At 38.4% G+C, this 26,523-nt stretch overlaps 1 long non-coding RNA gene across 1 annotated transcript in view; it reads left to right on the top strand.

Annotated features, from left to right (window-relative positions):
- Nucleotides 1-2,598: 2,598 nt before the first annotated feature.
- Nucleotides 2,599-26,523, top strand: part of LOC147912326 (uncharacterized) — a 42,838-nt gene continuing 18,913 nt past the window's right edge. Inside the window, exons 1-2 of the long non-coding RNA XR_015550055.1 lie at nt 2,599-2,819; nt 6,891-6,940. This is a non-coding gene — a long non-coding RNA (uncharacterized LOC147912326). The remainder of the gene's footprint in view (nt 2,820-6,890; nt 6,941-26,523) is intronic.

Genomic DNA, 26,523 nt, shown 5'->3' with positions numbered 1-26,523 from the left:
AGAAGGATAGGTATTAAGTCTTCTTTGAATGTTTGGTAGAATTCCCCAGGGCAGCCATCTGGTCCTGGACTTTTATTTTTGGGGAGGTTTTTGATTACTGTTTCGATCTCCTTACTGGTGATTTGTCTATTCAAATTCTCTACTTCTTCTTGATCTAGTTTTGGAAGGTTGTATGAGTCTAAGAATTTATCCATTTCTTCCAGATTGTCGAATTGGTGGGCATATAGCTTTTCATAGTATTCTCTTATAATCTTTTGTATTTCTGAGGTGTCTGTTGTAACCTCTCCTCTTTCATTTCTGATTTTACTTATTTGTGCCTTCTCTCTTTTTTTCTTGGTGAGTCTAGCTAAAGATTTGTCAATTTTGTTGATCTTTTCAAAGAACCAGCTCTTGGTTTTATTAATTTTTTCTATTGTTTTTTTGGTCTCTATTTCATTTATTTCTGCTCTGATTTTTATGATTTCCCTTCTTCTACTGATTTGGGGCTTGGTTTGTTCTTCTTTTTCCAGTTCCTTTAGGTGCATTGTTAGATTTATTTGAGATTTGTTTATTTGAGATTTTTCTTGTTTGTTGAGATAGGCCTGTATCGCTATAAACTTCCCTCTTAAAACCGCTTTTGCTGTATCCCATAAATTCTGGCATGTCGTATTTTCATTTTCATTTGTCTCCAGGTATTTTTTGATTTCTTCATTAACTCAGTCGTTGTTCAGTAGCGTTTTGTTTAATCTCCACTTATTTGTGGCTTTTCTGATTTTCTTCCTATAGTTGATTTCTAGTTTCATACCGTTGTGGTCAGAAAAGATGCTTGGTATTATTTCAATCTTCTTAAATTTATGGAGACTTGTTTTGTGGCCTGATATGTGATCAATCCTGGAGAATGTTCCATGTGCATTTGAAAAGAATGTGTATTCTTCAGTTTTTGGATGGAATGTTCTGTATATATCTACTAGGTCCATCTGTTCTAGTGTGTCGTTTAAGGCCAATGTTTCCTTATTGATCTTCTGTTTGGATGATCTATCCATTGGTGTAAGTGGAGTGTTAAAGTCCCCTACTATTATTGTGTTACTGTCTATTTCTCTTTTTATGTCTGTTAATAATTGCTTTTTATATTTAGGTGCACCTACATTGGGTGCATAGATATTTACAAGTGTTATATCCTCTTGTTGGATTGTTTCCTTGATCATTATGTAATGCCCTTCTTTGTCTCTTTTTACAGTTTTTGTTTTAAAGTCTATTTTGTCTGATACGAGTACTGCTACCCCAGCTTTCTTTTCATTGCCATTTGCGTGGAGTATCTTTTTACATCCCTTCACTTTCAGTCAGAGAAAATAGATTCTCTGCCCCCTTGTCTCGCTCTTCTCCTTCCGGGACACCTATAACATGGATGTTAGTGCGCTTGATGTTGTCCCGGAGGTCCCTTACACTGTCCTCACTCTTTTTAATTCTTTTCTCTTTTACCTGTTCAGCTTGGGTAATTTCTTCTAGTCTTTCGTCCAGCTCACAGATCCGTTCTTCTGTATCCTCTATTCTGCTTTTGAGTCCCTCTAATGAATTTTTCATTTCCAGTATTGTATTCTTCATTTCTGATTGGTTCCTTTTTATATCTTCCATTTCTTTGTTGACATTCTCACTGAGTTCATCTATTCTTCTCCCCAGATCAGTGAGCATACTTAACACTCTTAGTTTGAACTCTCTGTCGGGTAGGTTGCTCATTTCTGTTTCACTTAGTTCCTTTTCTGGGGTTTTGTCCTGTTCCCTTACTTGGAATGTATTCTTTTGCCTCCTCATTTTACCTCTTTCCCTGTGCTTGTGTATACGTATTAGGTAGGTCAGCTACGTCTCCTGCTCTTGGATAGGTGACCTTATGTAACTGATGGCTTAGGAGGCTTCCAGTGTGCTTCCCTCAGTTCTCAATGTTCCAGGGGTGACCCCTATGTGGGCTACGTGTGTCCTTCTATTGTGGCTTGTTAGCTCTCCCTATAGGCGCCCAGGGAGGCTGAGTTATGCTCCTGGCCAGCTGTTGTAATGCTCAGCTGCTTGTAGTTGTTGTGAGACCTTCAGTCTCTTTATCAGGTGTGGGGAGCCCCAGCACAGTTGGCTGCAAGTGCTAATACCACATTTGTGTTGCAGTATTTCTTTTAAGTGAGTAGGCCCCCAGCGTGGCAGGTTGTTAGGCTCAGGGTCTTACTATTGCTGTAAGCCTCTAGCCTATTAGGTCTCTTGTCAGCTCTCTGAGGATTGCAGCTGGGTGGGGCTTGCCTCAGGCACAGGAGCACCCAATCATTTCAGGCTTTGGAAGGTGGGGCAAACCTCTTATGTGGGTCTTTGAGAAGCACAATTCTTCTGCAGCTGACAAGCCCTGCCGCCCACAGGTCCACACACATAGTCAACACAGTCCTGCCCCGTGTGAGCGCCCCGACCTCCCCAAGTGGACCCAGTCTCTCCATGGCGGGAGCCCCACACGCTCCGCCACCGCCTCACACTCTCCACCCACTCCTTGTGCACACCCTGCCCTGCTCAAGTCGGCTCAGTTGCCAGGCTGCAGAGAATCCAGTCACCAATCTATGCAGGCCCACAAGTTTCCTGAGGGCTTGTTGTTGGGTGGGGCCAGTCTCTAGGGTGGGCTGCCTGCCCTGGCTGAGCTGGATTAAATCGGTGCTGTAGCAGGTGGGGCAGACCCTGGGCTAGCAGGCCCCAGGGAGAACTCCAATGGCGTCTGTGTCAGCATGCCCACACCAGGCCACAACAATGGCCGCTGCCAATCTCCCAGTCCCTGGAGAGGTCTCACCTCTCACCGAGATGCACTCAGGGCCTATTAGGTGAGTCTCTTTTCACCACAGCACTGTGCACCTTTCTTTCTGGTGATTTTAGGATGCTTTCTGAAACGGGTGAGTTTGCACGTGGGCCCTTTAAGAGCCAGTTTTAGTTTCTTTGTGAACCGGGTTTTTTTGGGGTACTTCCCAATGTTTTAGTAGCAGGCAAAGTCAAATATTATGCTGCTGGTCTCGATTGTGCTGGGTCCACAAAATGCCCACAGCAGGGGCGCTCCCCGGCTCAGGGCCCCGCGCCTCCAGGGAGGGCTGCGTACCTGTGGGCTGCTCCTGGCGGCCGTGAAGCTGGCGGCTTGTGAAGGCGGTGTTTTCCTCTCCAGAAGGGAGTCTCTGCCTCTTCCACCTCAGTTAGTATTGTCCATTGTTGCAGGAGTTCCTCTTATCCAGTTTTCAGTTCTGTCTCAGGGGTAATTTTTCCATGAGTAGTTGTAAATTGGCTGTGTCCACGGGAGGAGGTGAGTTCAGAGTCTGCTTACGCCACTATCTTGACTCCGCCTCTACTTCCAATCTTCTTAAATATGCTTCAATATGCCACTTCCTTTGTGGCCTAACATATGATCTATCCTGAAGAATGTTTCATATATTCTTAGAAGAATGTTTATCTTGCTGCTTTTGGATACAATGTTCTGTATATATGTTATTTACATCTGGTTTAACATGTCCTTTAAGGCCAATATTTTCTTATGAATTTTCTGTTGGATGATTTATCCATTGAAGAAAGCAGGGTATTAAAGTCCATTACCGTTAGATTGCTGTCTATTTCTCCATTTCAGTCTGTTGATATTTGCTCTATGTATTTAGTTCTTCCTTTGTTGTGTGTATATATATTTACAAATGTTATATCCTCTTTTTGGAATGACCTCTTTATCGTTATGTAACACTTTTCTTTGTCTCATCACAGTCTTTGTTTTAAAGTCTATTTTGTATGATATTAGTACACCTATCTAGTTTTTTGTTATCATTTTCCATCCCATCACTTCCAGCATATGTGTGTCCTCACATCTGAAGAGAGTCTCTTGCAGGCTGCATCTAGATGGAGCTTCTTTTTTTAGTTATTCAATGACTCTATGTTATTTGGTGGAAAATTTAGTCAATTTGTATTTAAAGTAATAAATGATATGTATGTACTCTGCCATTTTATTAATTTTTATGGCTATTTTCTATTTCCTGTGTTTCTTTTTTTTTTTTTTTCTTTTTCTTTGTGGTTTGATGACTCTTTAGTGGTATGCTTAGGTTTCTTTCTCTTTATCTTTTATCTTCTATAGACTTTTGCTTTGTGGTTACCATTAGGCTTACATATAACAACCTATATTTATAATAGTCTATTTTCAATTCAAAACAACTTAAATTTGAACACATCCTGAAGCTTAAATTTTACTCTCTGCTCTCCACATTTTGCTTTTGTTGTTAAAATTTACATATTTTCACCTTGTGTCTCACTTAACAAATTTTTGTAGTTACAGTTACTTTTACTACTCCTTTCTTTTAACATTTATACTAGCTTTATGAGTTATAAATCCACCACGTTTACAAGTTTAGATGATTTTGTGTTTTACTATATATTTATCTTTACCGGTGAAATATATTTTCATATGTTTTTCTGTTACTAATTAGTGATCTTTCATTTCAGGTTTAAAAAGTCCCCTTAAAATTTCTTGAAAGGCTAGTTTAGTGGTGATGAACTCTTTTAACCTTTATTTGTCTAGAAAACTCTTTATCCCTCCTTCAATTCTAAAAATCAACTTTGCCAAGTAGACTATTCTTGGTTGGAAGTTTTTTTCCTTTCAGTACTCTCAATACTTTGTTCCACACACTTCTGGCCTCCAAACTTCTACAAATATACTGATTGTTTTATGGGGGTTCCTGTGTACATAACAAGTTGATTTTCTTTTGCTGCTTTTAAGAATCTCTCCTTGTTTGTAACTTTTGAAATTTTAATTATAATTTACCCTGGTGTGGGTCTCTTTGGATTTTAGGACCCCTATAATGTGAATGTTAGTCCACTTGATGCTGTCCTTTTAGTTCCTTAAGCTACCTTCACTTTTTTAATTCTTTTTTTTGTTTGTTTCTCCTGCTCTGATTGGGTAAGTAGCACTGCCTTTCTTTCAGTTCACTGATCTAGTTTTCTGTTTTATCTAGTCTGCTTTAACAATTCTCTAGTGTTTTTTTCAGTTCAGTTATTGTATTCTTCAGTTTTGTGCCTTCTATTTGGTACTTTCTCATATTTTTCTTTGTTGAAGTTCTTGCTATTTATCCATTCTTGTCCCAAGCACAATGAGTATTGTTATGACCATTATTTTGAACTCTTTGTTAAGTGAATTATTTATCTCTGTTTCATTAAGAACTTTTTCTGAGTTTTTTTTTATTTGTAATATATTCATTTCTTGTTGGTTTCTATGCATTAGATAAAACAGCCACATCTCCAAGTCTTGAAGAAGTGTCCTTGTGTAGGAATTGAAACTTATTGTTCAACCACATCTTAGTTTTGGGTTGTCTCAAAGCTTTGTGATTGTCCAAGCATCTTATTTTATATATTGTGGATCCCAGTAGCTGAGGATGTTTCAACAAGTGTCAGTGCCCCAATGAAGGGAATCTCAGTCAGTACCTAGATTCAGGCTGATTGGAAGCCAGACATTCAAGCAACCACTTGAAGTATGAAAATATTTCAATACTCAATTCTAAGACCCGCTGGCCACCAGAACCAAGCAATCTAGATGTGTCTTCTAGGGAGAATTTGCAAAAATAAAGGTGGTAGATGAGCATGCATTTCTGGGAGATACCGGTGACCTGAAGTAAGACAGAGGGAGAACATAGTGATGACATCCACTAGCCTCCATCCCCAGAAAGCAGCTCATAGGCCCCAAGATATAGGCAAAACCAGAAGCCTTCCCCTCAAGCCGTATCTCCAGGACAAACAAAAAGACCTTCTTCACAGAATGACTAGAGATGTGTTTCAATCTGCTGCATGTGTTATGGCCTGGTGCTGGTAGTCAGCTAAGAACTCTCTGTTTGTTACAGTCCCATGGGACCCAGGAATGCAAGTCCTGCTGGCCACCAGTGCCAAGAAATCAAGAGGAATTCTCTAGGCTGCAGCCACAAAAATCAGGGCCCCAGACATATATACAGGCTCTTCTCTGGGAGTTACTGGTGCTCTGGATCATGGCAGAGGGAGTATGCAAAGATATCACGTGCCCTCTTAGGTCTCTGGAGAGGATTACACTGGTCTCTTAGATGCGTATTTAATTAGAAGCCTGCCCCTCTGGCCACAGCTATGAAGACAAACTAATAAGTCTCTTTTACAGAAAGACCGGGTGCCTCAGTCTGTTGCCTGTTGTTTTGCCCTATGGAGTGGTAGCCAGTTAAGAGCTCTTTCTCTTTTTGTTACAGTCCTGTGGATTCCATGAGCATAAACTCGTTGGCCACCAAAGCAAGACAATCTAGATTGTCCTTTCATGGCAGTCACAAAAATTGGGATGCTAGTCAAGGATATAGGCTACTTTTGGAAAGTTACTGATGAGCTGGAGTGAAGCAGAGCAGGAGGACAAAGATGACACTTGCCGGGCTCTGTCCCTGGAGGCCTCTAGATGTGTGTTAAATTAGATGCCTGCCACTTTGGCTGATGCCTTAAGATAAGCAAATATGCCTCTTTCACAGAAAATCTGGGCACTTTTCACTAATCTGCCTCTGCCCTGGGCTATGGGAAGGGAAAATGGCACATATGAGCCCTTTACGAATCATTTATCAGTTTACTATAACCTTGTGCATCTTGTAAATATGAGCCCCTTTGGCTTCAAAACTAGATGTTTTGGGGCTCATTTCTCAGGTGCAAGTCTTAAAAGTTAAGGTTTCCAGTGTGGGGTTCAAGCACTTCACTGCTCAGGGAGAAGCTCCAGGTTTTGAGTTCACTGTCCATTGTGGGTTGCTGTGGCAGGGCTGGTGTTTGTGGTGAGATTGTGTCTCAACCTCTCCTACCCACTTCAATGTGTTTTTTTTTTCCTCCTCATTTACTTTATATGTAGAAATGACTCACATAGTTTTTGGTTTTCTTTCTGTTTTCAGAGGAAATTGTTGCACATGTAGCTGCAGATTTGGTGTGACTGTCAGAGGAGGTGAGTTTCAGATCTTCCTACATTGCTATCTTGAACTGGAACTATTCATTCTTCTTTAAATGTTTCATAAAATTGATCAGTAAAACCATTTGATCCTGGACTTTTTTGGTTGAGAGAATTTTGATTACTGACTCAATCTGTTTACTACTTATAGGACTACTCACATTTTCTACTTATTTATGATGTGGTCTTGGTACATTGTATTTTTATAGATATTTATCCATTTCTTGCAGGTTATCTGTTTTGTTGCATAATTGTTCGTATTGGTCTCTTATGAGCCTATATATTTTGGTGAGATTATTTTTAATGTCTTCTCTCGTTTCTGAATTTATTTATTTGAATCTTCTCTTTCCTTTCTTAGTAGTTAAGTTAAACATTTCTCAAATTTGTTATGTTTTCTAAAAGCCAAGCTTCAGTTTCATCGATCTTTTCTATTTTTTTCCTTGTCTCTACTTCATTTATTTCTGTACACCAAGTGAAATAAGTCTGACAGAGAAAGGCAAATACTGCACGATCTCACTTATACGTGAAATCTTAAAAAAAAAAAAAACCTCTCAGAGACTGGATTGATGTCTGCCAATGGCAGGGGGGATGGTGGGGAAAAGGAGTAAAAGTGGTCAAAGGGCACAAACGTCCAATTATAAGATAAATGACTTCTAGGGATGTAACACAGAGCATGGTGGCTATAGATAGCAATACTGTATTGTATATATGGAAGTTGCTAAGGAGTAGGTCTGCAAAGTTCTTAGGAAACACACACAAATTGTAACTATGTGAGGTGACAGATGCGTTAACTAAAATTATTGGAGTAATAAGTTTGTAATATTTACATATATCAAATCATCACATTGTAAACCTTAAACTTACACAATGTTAAAAGTCAAATATATCTAAATAAAGCTGTAAAAGTTTCAAACAAATTAAAATAAAAAATCAATTAATGTGATACACTTCATTAACAGAATGAAGGATAAAAATCATGATTATCTCAATAGATGCAAAAATGTTTGATAAAATTTAATACACTTTTATGATAAATATTCTCAACAAACTAGGGTTGGAGGAAAATTACTTCAACATAATAAAGGCCATATATGAAAAGCCCTCAGCTAACATCTCCTCAGTGATGTAGAGCAGGCACCAAGAGTCATCACCTTGCTAGAACTTCCTCCCAGGGGAAATTAAAGAAAACAGAAAGACCCCAACAGCATTCACCTTCAAGGATCACAATAGCTCTAGCCACCATTGCCACCCACAGGACTTCTACAGTTTTGGTCAGAGATGTCGCCTGCAGTCTGTGTCAATGTTGACCTCGGCTGATGGGACTGCACAATGTCTTGTCCACTATGCCATCCTGTAAACCGAAGGCACTGCACAGTACCCACATGGCATGTTCACAGCCAGCTTCACTTGAAAATTTTTTCCACTGAAGCTAGTCCAAAAAGGCTGGAAGAGGTGCCTAAAACTGCAAATGCACAAAAATCAATGCAAAGCCACCAGAAGTGTGAAAAATAAAGGAAACATGACACTGCCTAAGGAACACAATAATTTCCACTAACTGACTCCAAAGAAATGGAGATATATGAATTACATGAACTAAAATCAAAAATATTTAGTTTAAGGATGCTGGAGGAAATTCAAGAAAACACAAATAAACAACTCACAAATTCATGAAAACAATGCAGGAACAAAACAATAATTTAAACAAAGAGATAAAAATAATAAAATTCACCAAACATAAATTCTGGAGAAGAAGAACGCAGTGAATAAAATGACCAACGCAATAGAGAGCTTCCAAAGCAGTTGCAAACAGGCAGAAGAACAAATCTGCAAACTTGAAGATAAATCTCTCGATATTATCCAGTCAGAGGAGAAAAAAAAGAAATTAGAATAAAAAAGAGTGAAAAAGCCCCTACATAAATTATGGGACACTATAAAAAAGCATTATTGAGGGCAAGGTCCAAGATAGCATCATAAGAAGACTCTAAGCTCACCTCCATCCACAGACGCACCAAACCTACAGCTACATATAGGAAATTGAGACTCCCATCTTAAAGAGTGCAAGTGTCCTCTCACTCACAGACCGAGCAAAAAATCCCAGCAGTTTGTAAAGTGCCTAGACTACATATGAAGGAGATTCATTTGATAACCAAATATCATTGGCTGGAGGGACGGGAGACAGTTGAAATGAGCCCTGGGGATAAAAGCTCTGTCAGAGGGCCGGCTCTGTGGCTTAGCGGTTAAGTGCGCGCGCTCTGATGCTGGCGGCCTGGGTTCGGATCCCGGGCGCGCCCCAAGGCACCACTTCTCCGTCCAGCGCGAGGCCGGGTCCCACGTACAGCAACTAGAAGGATGTGAACCTATGACATACAACTATCTGCTGGGGCTTTGGGGGGAAAAAAATGAATAAATAAAATCTTTAAAAAAAAAAAAAAAAAAAAGCTCTGTCAGATATCATTATTGCACTCCCCATCTAACCTGCTACCACAAGAAGATGACCTTAGACAGGACCCTGTCTCCACCTAGCTAGGACAGGCAGAAGTGAGTGGTTGTGGCACTATCTCACTGTCCTGCTGAAACTGGAGAGCATGGTTGGTTGCAACACTCCCCTACTTTTTGGCTGGGGCTGACAAGTTCAAGCATTCATGTCATTCTCCCACTACCAACCTAAAACCAGCATGCGCACACAGACAAGGCACTCTCTACCTGCATTGTTTTTAATTGATGTCTTAATAGTTTATAACATTGTGAAATTTTGGGTTGTACATTTTTGTTTGTCCATCACCATATATGTGTCTCCCTTCACCACTTGTGCCCACCCCCTACCCCCATTGCCCCTGGTAACCACAATACAGTTTTCTCTGTCCATGTGTTGGTTTATATTCCACATATGAGTGAGATCATACAGGGTTTGTCTTTCTTTTTCTGGCTTATTTCACTTAAGATAATACCCTCCAGGCCCATCCATGTTGTTGCAAATGGGACGATTTTGCCTTTTTTTATGGCTGAGTAGTATTCCATTTATATATACACCACATCTTCTTGATCCAATCATCATTTGAGGGACACTTAGGTTGCTTCTCCTTCTTGGTTATAGTGAATAATGCTGCAATGAACATAGGGGTGCATAAGCCTCTTTGGATTGTTGATTTCAGGTTCGTTGGATAGATTCCTAGTAGTGGGATAGCTGGATCATAGGGTATTTCTATTTTTAATTTTTTGAGGAATCTCCATATCGTTTTCCATAGAGGCTGCACCAGTTTGCATTCCCACCAGCTGCGTATGAGGGTTCCTTTTTCTCCACATCCTCTCCAACATTTGTTGTTTTTTGTCTTGGTGATTATAGCCATTCTAATGGGCATGAGGGGATATCTTAGTGTTGTTTTGATTTGCATTTCCCTAGTGATTAGTGATGTTGAAGATCTTTTCATGTGCCTATTGGCCATCTGTATATCTTCTTTGGAGAAGTGTCTGTTCACTTCCTCTGCCCGTTATTTGATCGGGTTGTTTGTTTTTTTGTTGTTCAGTTGTGTGAGTTCTTTATATATTATGGAGAGCAACCCCTTGTCAGATGTATGTTTTGCAAATATTCTCTCCCAGCTGGTGGTTTGTCTGTTCATCTTGATTCTGGTTTCATTTGTCTTGTAGAAGCTCTTTAAAATCTGATAAAGCTCCACTTGCTTATTTTTTCTTTAGTTTCCCTAGTCTGGGTAGGCATGGCATCCGAAAAGATTCCTTTATGACTAATGTCAAATAGTGTGTTGCCTATATTTTCTTCTATGAATTTTATAGTTTCACATCTCACCTTCAGGTCTTTGATCCATTTTGAGTTCATTTTTATGAATGGTGATAGCAGATGATCCACTTTCATTCTTTTGCATGTGGCTGTCCAGTTTTCCCAACACCATTTATTGAAGAGACTTTCCTTTCTCCATTGCATGTTCTTAGCTCCTTTGTCGAAAATTAGCTGTCCGAATATGTGTGGTTTTATTTCTGGGCTTTCAATTCTGTTCCATTGATCTGTGTGTCTGTTTTTGTACCAGTACCATGCTGTTTTGATTGCTATTGCTTTGTAGTATGTTTTGAAGTCAGGGATTGCGATGCCTCCAGCTTTGTTCTTTTTTCTTAGGATTGCTTTAAATATTTGAGGTCTTTTGTTGCCCCATATGAATTTTAGTATTCTTTCTTCTATTTCAGTGAAGAATGTCATTGGGATTCTGATTGGGATTGCATTGAATCTGTAGATTGCTTTAGGTAATATAGACATTTTAACTATGTTTATTCTTCCAATCCATGTGCATGGGTTGCCTTTCCATTTCTTTATGTCATCATGAATTTCTTTCAATAATGTCTTGTAGTTTACATTGTATAAGTCTTTCACCTCCTTGGTAAGATTTATTCCTAGATATTTTATTCTTTTTGATGCAATTGTAAATGGTATTATCTTTTTGAGCTCTCTTTCTGTTAGTTCATTATTAGCATACAGAAATGCAACTGATTTTTTTTAGATTGATTTTGCACCCTGCAACTTTGCTGTAGTTGTTGATTATTTCTAAGAGTTTTCCAATGGATTCTTTAGGGTTTTCTATATATAAAATCATGTGATCTGCAAATAGTGAGAGTTTCACTTCTTCGTTGCCTGTTTGGATTCCTTTTATTCCTTTTTCTTGACTAATTGCTCTGGCCAAAACCTCCAGTACTATGTTGAATAGGAGTGGTGAGAGTGGGCAGCCCTTCCCCATTCCTGTTCTCAAAGGAATGGCTTTCAGTCTTTCCCCATAGAGTATGATGTTGGCTGTAGGTTTGTCATAAACAGCCTTTATTATGTTGAGATACTTTCCTTCTATACCCATTTTCTTGAATTTTTATCATAAATGGATGTTGTATTTTGTCAAATGCCTTCTCTGCATCTATTGAGATGACCATGTGGTTTTTATTCTTTGTTTTGTTGATGTGATGTATCACGTTGATTGATTTGCAGTTGTTGAACCATCCCTGCGTCCCTGGTATAAATCCCACTTGATCATGGTATATGATCTTTTTAATGTATTGCTGTATTCAGTTTGCCAATATTTTGTTGAGGATTTTTGCATCTATGTTCATCAGCGATATTGGCCTGTAATTTTTCTTCTTTGTATTGTCTTTGTCTGGCTTTGGTATCAAGGTGATGTTGGCCTCATAGAATGTGTTAGGAAGTGTTCCATCTGCCTCTATTTTTTGGAATAGTTTGAGAAGGATGGGTATTAAATCTTCTTTGAATGTTTGGTAAAATTCACCGGAGAAGCCATCTGGTCCTGGACTTTTATTTTTTCGGAGGTTTTTGATTATTATTTCAATCTCTTTACTTGTGATTGGTCTATTCAGAGTCTCCATTTCTTCTTGGTTCAGTTTTGGGAGGTTGTATGAGTCTAAGAATTTATCCATTTCTTCTAGATTGTCCAATTTGTTGGCATATAATTTCTCATAGTATACTCTTATAATCCTTTGTATTTCCATGGTATCCATTTTAGTTTCTCCTCTTTCATTTCTAATTTTATTTACTTGAGACTTTTCTGTGTTTTTCTTAGTAAGTCTGGCTAAGGGTTTGTCAATATTGTTTATCTTCTCAAAGAACCAACTCTTTGTTTCATTAATCCTTTTTACTGTTTTTTTGGTCTCAATATCATTTGTTTCTGTTCTGATTTTTATTATTTATCTCCTTCTGCTGACTTTGGGCTTTGTTCTTTGTCTAGTTATGCTGGGTGTAATTTAAGGTTGCTTATTTGGGCTTTTTCTTGTTTGTTAAGGTGGGCTTGTATCACTATGAGTTTCCCTTTCAGGACCACATTTGCTGCATCCGATATGATTTGGAATGGCATATTATCATTTTCATTTGTTTCCAGATAGTTTTTGATTTCTCCTTTAATTTCATCAGTGATCCATTGGTTGTTCAGTAGCATCTTGTTTAATCTCCACATTTTTGTCACTTTCCCAGTTTTTTTTTCGTGGTTGATTTCAAGCTTCATAGCATTATGGTCTGAAAATATGCTTGTTATGATTTCATTCTTCTTAAATTTATTGAGGCTTGCTCTGCTTCCTAACATATGGTCTATCCTTGAGAATGTTCCATGCGTGCTTGAGAAGAATGTATAGTCAGCTGTTTTTGGATGGAGTGCTCTGTATATGTCTACTAGGTCCTTCTCGTCCAGTTTATCATTTAAGTCCATTATTTCTTTATTGACTTTTTGTCTGGATGATATATCCATTGATGTAAGTGTGATATTGAGATCCCCTACTATTATTATGTTGTTGTTAATGTCTCCTTTTAGGTTTGTTAATAGTTGCCTTATGTAGTTTGGTGCTCCTATGTTAGGTGCATATATATTTATAAGTGATATGTCTTCTTAGTGGAGTGTCCCTTTTATCATTATATATTTCCCTTCTCTGTTTCTCTTAACCCATTTTATCTTGGAGTCTACTTTGTCTGATATGAGTATGGCAACACCTGCTTTCTTTTGTTTGCCATCAGCTTGGAGTATTTTGTTCCATCCTTTCACTCTGAGCCTGTGCTTATCTTTAGAGCTGAGATGTGTTTCCTGGAGGCAGCACGTTGCTTGGTCTTGCTTTTTAATCCATCCTGCCACTCTGTATCTTTTGATTGAAGGGTTCCATACATTTACATTTAGGGTAATTATTGACGTATGAGGGCTTAATGTTGCCCTTTTGTCTCTTATTTTCCAGTTTGTTTGCATTTCCTTGTTTCTTGTCCCATTTGTTTCATACTGCCAATTCAGTTTGGTTATTCTGTCTTATGACTCTTTTAGTTTTCTCTCTGTTTATCATATGTGATTTTATTTTGATTATTTGCTTAGTGGTTACCTTGAAGTTTGTATAAAAAATCTTGTGTATGAGATAGTCCATTATCTGATGGCCTCTTATTTCCTTATACTAAGTCAATTCAATCACTTTCCTCTTCCCCTTCTAAGTCATTCTTGTTATATGTTATTCTATCTTGTGTTGTGGGTGTGTGTTTACAGTGATGAGGTTATATTTATTTTGGTGAATTCCTTCCTTTAATCTTTGATTTTGGTATTTAAGTGGTTGCTAACCTATTCTGGTAAAGATTTACTATTTTTCTGATTTTGTCTACCTATTTTTCTCCTTGCTCCAAGCTTTATATTCCCGTTCTTTTCTTTTTTCAGGCCTGAGGGCCTTCTTGAGTATTTCTTGTAGTAGGGGTCTCGTGGCCATGAACTCCCTTAGCTTTTGTTTATCTGGGAAAGTTACTATTTCTCTATCATATTTGAAGGATATTTTTGCTGGATAGAGTATTCTTGGCTGAAAGTTTTTGTCTTTCAGTATTTTGAATATATCATTCCAGTCTCTCTTAGCCTGTAAAGTTTCTGTTGAGAAATCCACTGAGAGCCTGATGGGAGTTCCTTTGTACATTATTTTTTGTTTTTGTCTCACTGCCTTTAGTATTGTTTTTTTGTAATTGACTTTAGCCAACCTTACTGCTACATGTCGTGGAGTGGGCCTTTGCCTGTTGACATATTTGGGCAACCTCTTGGCTTCACTTACCGGTATTTCCTACTCCTTCCCCAGATTTTGGAAGTTCTCAGCTATTATTTCCTTGAATAGGCTCTCTGTCCCTCTTTCCCTCTCCTCTCCCTCAGGAATACCTATAACTCTTATGTTACATTTCCTAATATAGTCAGATATTTTTCAGAGACTTTCTTCATTTCTTTTTAGTCTTAGTTCTCTCTCTTCTTCCATCTGGAGCATATCTATATTCCTATCCTCTATAATGCTAAATCTTTCCTCCATATTGCCAGCTCTGTTCTTTAAAGATTCCAGATTCTCCTTTATCTCCTCCATTGTGTTCTTCATCTCCATCAGTACTGATTGGTTTTTCTTTATGATTTCAATCTCTTTTGTGAAGAAACTCCTAATCTCATTGAATTATTTGTCTGTGTTGTCTGGTATTTCATTGAGTTTTTTTATGATAGCTATTTTGAAATCTCTGTCATTTAGGTTATGGATTTCTGTGACTTCAGGGTTCATTTCTGGATGCTTGTCATTTTCCTTCTGGTCTGGTGATTTCATGCACCTTTGCATTGTGGTTCCTGTATTGGCTTCATTTTTCCTCATCCTGGAAATATCTGGTTGCAATTTCCACCTGCCACCACCATGTGGGGGTTAAGGGCTGTGTAATCTGAGGCCCCTGCACTCTGCCTCAGCTGTTCACTGTGATCCACCAGCCACTTAGTCTGGTCTGGTCAGCTGAGCTGCAGTGTCCAGTATGCGGGGGGAGGGGGTCTCTCTTTTGCCCACTGGGTCGCTGGTGTGGGGGGCTTCTCACTCACCCCTCGTTATCTGCTCTCTTGGGATGCTCAGATGTTGATGGTACCCCTGTAGCAGTTCTGAGTCCTCTGTGTGGGAGTTTCCCACTGGCTGAGAGACCCCAAAGAGCTATGGTTTACCCACAGACAGCCACCCCTACCCCATCTCTGGGAGCCGCGAGGACCGGGATCGCTAATCTGATGGGGAGGGAGAGGAGTTCTCCTTACCTCTCCCCACTTCCTCAGGGGGCCCAGCACATTCCACTCTCAGATGTGTGGCAGTGTGGATCTTTCTGAGATTTCTTTTCACTGTCTAGGAGTCCGTTGTTGGTCTATGACTATTCCTTTTGTTGTGTCTTATTGGGGAAAGAGTTTATGGGAAATCTCACTCTGCCATGATGCTGACTTCACCTCTGGCTGCATTTTTGAAGCAAGTGGGGATGCACAGTCAAGACATTATTGCACTTCCTTCCTGCACTGTACAGACAACAGACTAAAACACAATGCTTTTTCCAGTGAAAAAGGCCTATTTACTTAACCTGGAGCTTCAGAGTGAGGGAAAGGGAAACACATACCTAGATGTTAAGGAGGTGCTCCCAGAGAACATAAGCAGGGACATGTCATCCTTCTGCACCCTCTTGGCCTCACTACAGCTTGATGAGACTTCCCATACAGGAGCTTACAGACTCATCTGGAGTCCCAGTTTCTGCATAATTTCCCAGGGGACACCTCCAGATCTCCTGGTCTGGGGGCCAGCAGGCATAAAGATTGTGGCCCCAGAGGACTATATATATTGTATACATTAAAAGCTGCTGTCTGAGGGTCTGGCTTCCAATCAAGCTGAAATTAGGTGCTAAATGAGATTCCTGCCCTTTGAACCCTGTGAAGTCTTGGAACACCCTCAAAAATGGGGGCATATCACGAATAAATCAGGTGGTCAGGACAATTACAAAAGTTTGAGAGACAACTAGGAGGAAGGACAAAGTTGAATGAGAAGGATCATCACAAGAATTAAACAAGGCCACCTTTTTAAGATTGACAAAGTAGCTATTTTGCCTAATACATAAAAACAAACATGAAGAATCAAGGAAAATGAGAGGAGAGGGAAGTATGTTCCAAATGAGAGCACAAGACAAATTCCAGAAAAAGACCTTAGGGATATGGAGATAAATAATAGACCTAATAAGAAATTCAAAGTAATAGTCATGCAGATGCTTACTGAACTCGGGAGAAGAATGGATGAACATTGAGAAATTCAACAAGGAGATATAAAATATATATAAAAAAAGTTTCCAACAAAAGTAATAGAGCTGAAGAATACAATAACTGAACTGAAAAACACACTAAAGAGATTCAACAGCTGACTGGATGAAGCCAAAGAATGGACCAACAAACTGAAAGACAAATCAATAGAACTTACTCAGACAAAGCAACAAAAAGACAAAAAAAATTTTTTTAAATAAAGGTAACTTAAAGGACTTATGAGACAACATCAAGCAAAACAACATTCATATTATAGGGATCGCAGAAGGAGAAAAGAGAGAGAAAGGGGTGGAAAACTTATCTAAAGAAATAATGGCTGAAAATTTCCATAACCTGGGGAAGAAAACAGACAACCAGATCCAGAAAGCCCAGAGAGTCCCAAATAAGATGAACCCAAAGAGATCCACACCAAGACATATTATAATTAAAAAGTTAAAGATAAGCTTGGAAGCAGCAAGAGAAAAACAAATTTCTATATATAACGCAAACCCCATAATGCTATCAGCAGATTTCTCAGTAGAAACTTTGCTGGACAGAAGAGAGGAAAAAACCAAAAAACTTCCAAATAAGAATACTCTTCACAACAAGGTTGTCACTCAGATTTAAAGAGAAAGGGGTTTTCCAGACAAGTAAAAACTAAAGGAGTTTATCACTAATAAGCAAGCCATACAAGAAATATTAAAAGGACTTCTTTAAGCTGAAAAGAAATGGCACTATTAATAACAGGAAAGAATACAAAAATAAAAATCTCACTGGAAACGGTAAATATATGGTAAAAGAAGTGGATTTATTACTTATAAAGCTACTAAGAAGGTTGAAAGACAAAAGTAGTAAAATTAACTAAAACTACCGTAATTACTTAAGAGATTAATAAAATGAAAAGATGCAAAAAGTGACATCCAAAAACATAAAACATGGAGGAGATTAAAAATGTAGAGTTTTGGAACATGTTAAAATTTAAGTTGCTATCAACTTAAAATAGACTATTATATACATGGAATGATATATGTGAAACTCATGGTAATCACAGACACAAAAAACCTTATAGTAAATACACAAAAGAAAATGACAAAGTAATCTAAACATAACACTATACAAAGTCATTAAAGCACAAGAGAAGAAAGAGAAGAGGAAAGGGATGGGGGGATCTATAAAAACAGCCAGAAAACAATTAACAAAATGGCAATAAGTACATATCTATTAATAATTATTTTAAATGTAAATAGACTAAATTCTCCAATCAAAAGACAGAGTGGCTGAAGAGACAAAAAAAAAAATCTATACACTGCCCACAAGTGACACAATTTAGATGTAAGGACACACAGAATGCAGGTGAAGTAATAGAAAACTATAACGTGCAAATAGAAACACAAAGAGAGCTGCTGTAGTTATACTCATATCAGACAAAATAGACTTTAAAACTAAGTTTGTAATAAAAGACAAAGAGGAGCACTACATCATGATAAAAAGGTCTAGCCAGAAGAACACGTAACATTTATAAATATACATGCACAACATAGGAGTGCCAGAATATACAAGCAAACATTAACAGACCTAAAGGGAGAAACTGACAGCAATACAATAAAATTAGGTGACTTCAACACCCCATTAACATCTATGAATAGATCATCCAGACAGAAAATAAATAAGGAAACATTGGCCTTAAACTGCATATTAGACCAAAAGGAGCAGAATACACATTCTTCTCAAGTGCACATGAAACATTCTCAAGAGTAGATCTCAGGTTAGGTCACAAAACAAGTCTCAATAAATTCAAGAAGATTGAAATCATATCAAGCATCTTTTCCAAGCACAACGGTATGAAAGTAGAAATCAATTCCAAGAAGAAAACTGGAAAACCCACAAATGGGTGGAGATTAAAAACTATGTTACTGAACAATTACTGAGTCATAGAAGAAATAAAAAGAGAACTCAAAAAATACCTAGAAAAAAATGAAAACAGAAATATGGCATACCAAAATCTACGAGATACAGCAAAAGAGGTTCTAAAAGGAAAGTTCATAGCAAAGCCGGCCTACATCAAAAAACAAGAAAAATATCAAATAAGGAATTTAAATTTACACCTAAAGGAAGGATAAATAGAAGAACAAGCAAAATCCAAAGTTGGCAGAAGGAGAAAAATAATAAAGATCAGAGTGGAAATAAATGAAATAGAGACTAAAAAAGACAATAGCAAAGATCAGTAAAATGAAGGGGTGGCTCTTTGAAAAGATACACAAAATTGACAAAACTTTAGCTAGACTCATTGAGAAAAAAAGAGAGGAGGATCAAATAAAATCAGAAATGAAAGAGGTGAAATTACAACTGATAGTACAGGTATACAAAAGATCATAAGAGATTACCACAAATAATTATGTGCCAACAAATCAGACTACCTAGATTTATCCAATAAATGGATAAATTTCTAGAAATTTAAAATCTCCCATGAATGAATCATGAAGAAGTAGAAAATCTGAATACACAAATTATTAGCGAAGAGATTGAATCAGTAATTAAAAACCTTCCAACAAATAAAAGTCCAGGACCAGATGACTTCACCACTGAAATCTACCAAACATTCAAAAAAGATTTAATGCCTATCTTTCTCAAACTCTTCCCCAAAATTGAAGAAGAGAGAAAGGTTCCAAACTCATTATGAATCCTGTGTTACCATGATACCAAAACAAGATGAAGACATGAGAAAAAATAAAACTACAGGCCAATATCCTTGATAAACATAGACTCAAAATCTTCAACAAAATAGTATCAAGCTAAATGCAATAATACATTAAAAGGACAATGCACCATAATCAAGTGGGATTTATTCCCAGTTGGTTGGTTCAACAATCACAAATCCATCAATGTGATATACCATAATAACAAAATGAAGGATAAAATTATGTGATTACCTCAATAAATGCAGAAAAGGCAGCTGACAAAATTTGACATCCATTTATAATAAAAATTCTCAACAAAGTAGATATAAAGGGAATGTATCTCATCATAATAAAGTCCATATATGAAAAATCCACAGCTAATATTGTACTCTTTTCCATCTCTAGCATAAATAACTAGAAACATTCTCATTCACTTGTGATGGGCAATAGTATATATCTATAGTCTTATCCAGGGTAATGGGTGTCTTTAGTCCCCCATCATTATCTGTTCCTAGAATGGAGCATATGGACAACACGTATAATATCATGATGCTCCACTAAATCAATGTCATTGTGCTAATCACAGTGGCTGAGAAACAATCTGCAAGTGTGATGGAGGCTGTAGATGTGCTCAAGGATGTGAGATAAACAGTGAAGATTCAGTGGCTGAGCATATCAGTAAAAGTTTTAAGAGACAAGTATCCTGTGGTATTAGAAGATATCTCCTCCAAAGCAAGGGGCAAATTATCTTGCACTTCTCATCATAAAGAAGGAAAGATAACACCTGACAGGTCTCTGTGGTTTTGGAAGCAACATTTTCCACATCTGTAAAGACTTCTCCAGTCAATAACCTGGGTGACACGCAAAGTGGCAAGTATGATGGGGATATATCTGGAAAGGACTCTGCAGTAGGTCTTGGCTGAAATGCAGTGGCCCTGATGCTCATGCTCGAGTCCTACAGATCCAAAGTTATTGATGGTGTTAGTGGTGGAAAAAGATACTAAATGCAGTTTGTGGCAGACCCCAATAGGATAACTACCACGTAGACTTCCAAAATTATGGATCCAACCTATATCCTGGAAACTTAAACCTTGTATCTGTTTAGGATCATCTTGAAAAGTGACTTTTCAAACCTTGCAGTTCACATCCTTCATTCAGGCTCTCTCTTACATGTGAGGAAAGACTATTCTTGCTGAACTCAGTTTCCCAGTTGCTGTTAGGGAACATCGTCCTATGAGAAGTTTTAAACTTTTCGCTACACAAGGAAGAGAATCTCTATAATCTCAATTCACTTAAAGCACACTGTGAAGAAAAACTCTTGCTTGTAGTTGTTAATGATCTTCACTGAAAAGTACCTTTTCAAGCATTACAGCTCATGGCCTTCACCCAGGCTCTGTCTCACAGTAAGTGAAAGAATGTGCTTACTGAACAGAGGTTGCCATTAGCGGTGCATAAAATCTTCACATGAGAATTATCATCATCTTCACTACTGCTAGGAGAAAATATCTATAACTTCCATTGACTAAAAACACAGTGGGGTGGGAACCTCTTCCTTTGAGTGCTTAAGTGACTGTTCAAGCATTGCAGTTTGTGGCCTGTACTCAAGCTTTCTCTCAAAGGTAATTAAAGAATGCCCATGCTGAACTCAGCAGCCCTCTAGCTGTAAGTCAGATCTTCCTGGGAGGGCTTTTAAAATTTTGCCACAGCTGAGAGAGAATAACGGTATCACCCATTGAATGAAAGCACAGCGTGGAGAAAAGCTTTGCTTCTACCTGTTTAGGATCATCTTGAATAGTGCCATTCCAAAAATAGCAGTTCACAGCCTTCACTCAGGCTCTCTAATATGTAAAGAAAAAATGCTTTTGCTGAACTCAGACTGCCAGTAGGTGTTAAGGAACATCTTCTTATAAACCTTGTAAATATTTTGCTACAAGTGGGAGAGTATATCTATAACATCCACTCCATGGAAGTACTATGTGAAGAAAAACTCTGGCTTGTAGACGTTTAGGATCAACTTGAAAACTGCCTTTTCAAATGTTGCAGCTCTTTGCCTCTACTCAGGATTTCTCTCTGACGTAATGCCCCTGCTGAACCTAGGTTGCCAGTAGTTGTAAGGGATATCTTCCTAAGAGAGCTTTAATCTTTCGCTACAACTGGTACAGATTATCCATAACATCCATTCCGTGAAAGTAAACTGTGAAGAAAAACTTCTGCTTGCAGCTGATTAGGATCATCTTGATAAGTGCCTGTTAATACACTGCAGTTCAATCCGACATATGATTGTCAGATTGAATATGGTGTGCTGAACTCAGCTTGCCATTAGCTGTAAGTCACATCTTCCTATGAGGGCTTTTAATCTCTTCACTATAGCTGTGAGAGAATATCTATAACATCCATTCAATGAAAGGACAGTGTGGAGAAAACATCCTGACTGTTGGTGTTTCAGAAAATCCTTATATGTAACTTTTAATACACTGCAGTTCAACCTACATTCAGGCCCTCACTAGCATAGCATGAACCAACATTATTACTGAACACAGCTTGCCAGTATATGTAACATCTTCTTAAGACAGGATTTAAACATTTAAGTACAAATGGGAGAAAATATCGACAACATCCATTCAATGAAGGTACACTGTGGAGAACTCTTTCTTGTTGCTATTTAGGATCATCTGGAAAAGTGTCTTTTCAAACATTTCTGTTCATTGACTACAATCAGGCTGTCTCCCACAGGCAATGAAATAATGTTCTTGCAGAACTCAGCTTGCGATTAGCTGTTAATTAACATCTTCCAAAGAGAGTTTCCAAATTTTCACTACAACTGGGAGAGAATCTCGCTAACATCCATTGAAAGGTAGTACAGTGTGGTGGAAACCTCTTTCTCTCAGATGTTTTGGATGATCTTGAAAATTTCCTTTGTGCATTGCAGTTAATGTCCTTCACTCAGGCTCCTTATGAGACAGAAGAAAAGAATGTTCTTGCTGAACCTAGCTTGCCAGGAGCTGTAAGGAACATCTTCCTATGAGAGATTGCAAACTTTTCAATCCAGGTGGTGCAGAGTCTCGTTAACATCCGTTCAATGAAAGTTGACTGTGGAGAAAACTCCTGATTGTAGCTGTTTAGGACCAACTTGATAAGTGACTTTTAATACACTGCACTTCAATCTGCATTCAGGGACACACAAGCATATCATGACGAATGCTATTGCTTAACACAGGTTGCCAATATCTGTGAGCAGAATCTTCATATGAGAGGTTTTAAACTTTCAGTACAGCTGGGAGTGAGTAGCTATAACATCCATAAAATGAAAGTACAGTGTGGAGAAATTCTCTCGCTCATGGCTGTAAGCATCATCCTGAAAATTGCCTTTTCCAACATTGCAGTTAACAACCTTACCCCAGGCTCTTTCTCTCATGTAATGCAAGAAAGTTCTTGGTGAACTCAGCTTGCAAGCAGCTTTAAGGAGGATCTTCCTCTGAGAGCTTTTAAACTTTCCACTGTAGCTGGGAGAGAATATCTATGACATCCATTCCATGAAACTACCCTGTGGAGAAAAATTCTGCCTGTTAGCTTTCTAGGATCGTATTGTAAGGTGCTTTTTCATCTTTTCTGTTCATGACCTGCACTCAGGCTTCCTTCCCAAGGTAAAGAAAACACATCACTGCTAAGCCTAGTTTGCCAGTAACTTCTAGGTACATCTTCCTGTGAGAGCTTTTAAGCTTTTCACTACAGCTGAGAAAGAACCTCTATAACATCTATGCAATGGAAGTACACAGTGAAGAACACCTCTTCTTGTAGCTGTTTATTATCATCTTGATGAGTGACTTGTAATACACACTGCAGTTCAAGCCTACATACAGACTCTTAATACCATATCATGAAAAACACTATGGCTAATCTCAGCTTGCCTGCAGCTGTAAGTAACATATTCCTATCAGAGCTTTTAATCTTTTCACTATAACTTGGAAAGAATATCTTTTACATCCATTCGATGAATGTACACTGTGGAGAAAATCTATTCCTTGCAGCCACATCTTAGAATACGGTAATGGGAGGGGAAGTGGTGGCAGTATGGCACAGGGAAAAGCTTGAGTTTTGGAAAGTCTCCTGAATTCTAATCCTAGATCCATTACTTGAGATTTGTGATTTTACATTTGTTTTTTAATTCCACCTATTAACTAGGGATAATGATGCCTAATTTGCTGAGGATTTGTAACCAATTTCATGAAGTTGAAACTGAATTTTACAGTTTATTAGTAGGATTCCCTTTAACATTTTTCATCATTACCCCTTCAAAACACTGCTGTGTCATCTCAAACCTCCCTACGACTCATTAACATCTCAGACAGATCTGATAGTTTTTCCTTTCACTCAAAAGCACAAAACAAATGATTTCCTTTTCTACGTATTAAAAAGTCAAATTCACTGTAATATTAGACTATATACCCTTTTCCAAATTAAAATATCCTCCCTTCCCCATCTTGGGTTCTGGATCCTGTAGTGACGGAGGGGAGAAAATCAGATTCTCTATTTATTGCTGTGTCTCCTTTCCCATTCTGTAGCTTCTGTGCACAACCAGTCCAGGATCAAATGCCAGGATGGAAAGAAGAGGGGAAAGAGGGCAGAAAAGATTGACTGGAAGAGTTGGAATCTGGAAATAGCACTTTCTAATGAAAGATGCAGGATTGCTTATTCTTTCTTTCAGGGCATACTTTTGTAGGTTCCTCAGAGCCAGAGTGCACCTCAGTCCCACCAACCATGACCCCTGAATTCAATCTATTAGTTTTTTTTGAAGCTGATGTCCCTCTGGCTGTAATTTATGGCTCCTTGAGCAGCTCCCCAGTTTCTGGCCTTGACTCCTGAACTACGATTATTTCACGCCCCCAGGAGGTTGACTTGGGGGAGCTCCTTTTTAAGATAACTCAGAACCTTCCCCCTTCCATGAGGCCCGTATCTGGCTCACAGGAAAACACAGGTGCTCCTGAGCCCTCTATCTCTGGAAGAGTGGGCTCTGTCACTTCCCTGGGTAAAGGGAAAAGACTGGTACATTGACAATTCTCTCCAAAGAAATCCTCCCCAAATTCTCTTCACCTCCTCTCCCCAACTTCCTCTCCTCTAGGTTGAGAGAGATAAGAGGTGAATGATCCAGTCTACTAATGCTGGAGGAGCTAATGTGGGATACTCCCACCTCCTTAGCAAGATGTCCACACACTCTACTTTAAAATTCAGCACAGTTATGACTTCCTACGTTGTGTAGAAGCTTTTAGTCTGATGTGGTCCCATTTGTTTATTTTTCTTTGTTTCCCTTACCTGAGTAGACATGGTATTTGAACAGATACTGCTAAGATAGTGGTCAAACAGTGTACTGCCTATATTTTCTTCTAAATGTTTTATAGTTTCAGGTCTTACATTAAAATCTTTAATCCATTTTGGGTTAATTTTTGTGTATGGTGTAAGATAATGGTCTACTTTCATTCTTTTGCATGTGGCTGCCCAGTTCTCCCAACACCATTTATTGAAGAGATTTTCCTTTCTCCATTGTATGTTCTTGGCTCCTTTGTCAAAAATTAGCCATCCAGGGCCGGACCCGTGGCTTAGCTGTTAAGTGTGCACGCTCCACTGCTGGCAGCCCGGGTTTGGATCAGGGGCGCACGCCAGCGCACCGCTTCTCCGGCCATGCTGAGGCCGCATCCCACATACAGCAACTAGAAGGCTGTGCAACTATGACATACAACTATCTACTGGGGCTTTGTGGGAAAAAAATAAATAAATAAAAATTAAAAAAAAAAGAGATATCTTTCTAAAAAATATATATATATATATATATATATATATATTAGCCATCCATAGATGTGTGGTTTTATTTCTGGGCTCTTAACTCTTTTCCATTGACCAGTGTATCTGTTTTTCTGCCATTACCATGCTGTTTTTTCTTTTTTTATGTGTGAGGAACACTAGCCCTGAGCTAACATCCAATGCCAGTCCTCCTCGTTTTGCTGAGGAAGATTGGCCCTGGGCTAATATCCATGCCTGTCTTCCTCTACTTTATATGGGATGCCGCCACAACATGGCTTGACAAGTGGTGCATTGGTGCATGCCTGGGATCCGAACCTGTGAACCCCTGGCTGCTGAAGTGGAGTGCGTGCACTTAACCCCTGCACCACCGGGCTGGCCCCACCATGCTGTTTTGATTACAACAGCTTGATAGTGTAGTTTGAATTCAGGGAGTGTGATACCTCCAACTTTGTTCTTTTTTGTTAGGATTGCTTGGCTATTCAGGGTCCCTTGTTTTTCCATATAAATTTTAAGATTCTTTATTCTATTTCTGTGAAGAATGTCATTGGGATTCTGATTAGGGTTGCATTGAAAGAAATAATCAACAAAACAAAAAGACAATCCACCAAGTGGGAGAAACTGTTTGCAAGTCATATGTCTGACAAAGGGTTAATTTCCAAAATCTATAAAGAATTCATGCAACTCAACAACAAAAAAATGAACAACCTGATCAAAACATGGGCAGATGATAGGAACAGATATTTTTCCAAAGAAGATACAAATGGCCAACAGGCACATGAAAAGATGTTCTACATCACTAATTACTAGGGAAATGCAAATTTCAAACTACAATGAGATATCACCTCACACCCATCAGAATGGCTATAATTAACAAGACAAAAAGTTAAAAATGTTGGGAGTATATGGAGAAAAGAGCATACACTGCTGGTGGGAATGCAAACTGGTACAGCCACTGTGGAAAACAGTATGGAGATTTCTCAAAAAATTAAAAATAGCAATACCATATGATCCAGCTATTCCACTACTGAGTATTTATCCAAAGAATATGAAATCAATAATTCAAAAAGATATATGCACCACTATGTTCATCACAGCATTATTCACAATAGCCAAGACAAGGAAGCAACCCAAGTGACAATCAAGGGGTGAATGGATAAAGAACATGTGCTGGATAGATAGATAGATAGATAGATAGATAGATAGATAGATAGATAGATAGATAGATAGATAGACAGATAGATAGATAGATATAGATATAGAACATAAAGTATATATATATATACACACACACAATGGAATACTACTCAGCCATAAGAAAGACAAAATTGTGTCATTTGTGACAATATAGATGGACCTTGAGGGTATTATGCTAAGTGAAATAAGCCAGACAGAGAAAGACAAACACTGTATGATTTCACTCATATGTGGAAGATAAACAAATACATGGATAAGGAGAAGAGATTGGTGGTTACCAAAAGGGAAGGGGATGGGGGGAGGGCAAAAGGAATAAAAGAGCACGTGTGTATGGTGACAGATAAAAACTACA

Source organism: Ceratotherium simum, chromosome 37 (assembly GCF_057802395.1).
Source record: "Ceratotherium simum simum isolate JZ-2026a chromosome 37, ASM5780239v1, whole genome shotgun sequence".
NCBI lineage: Eukaryota > Metazoa > Chordata > Mammalia > Perissodactyla > Rhinocerotidae > Ceratotherium > Ceratotherium simum.
This window is presented reverse-complemented; position numbering and strand designations above follow the sequence as displayed.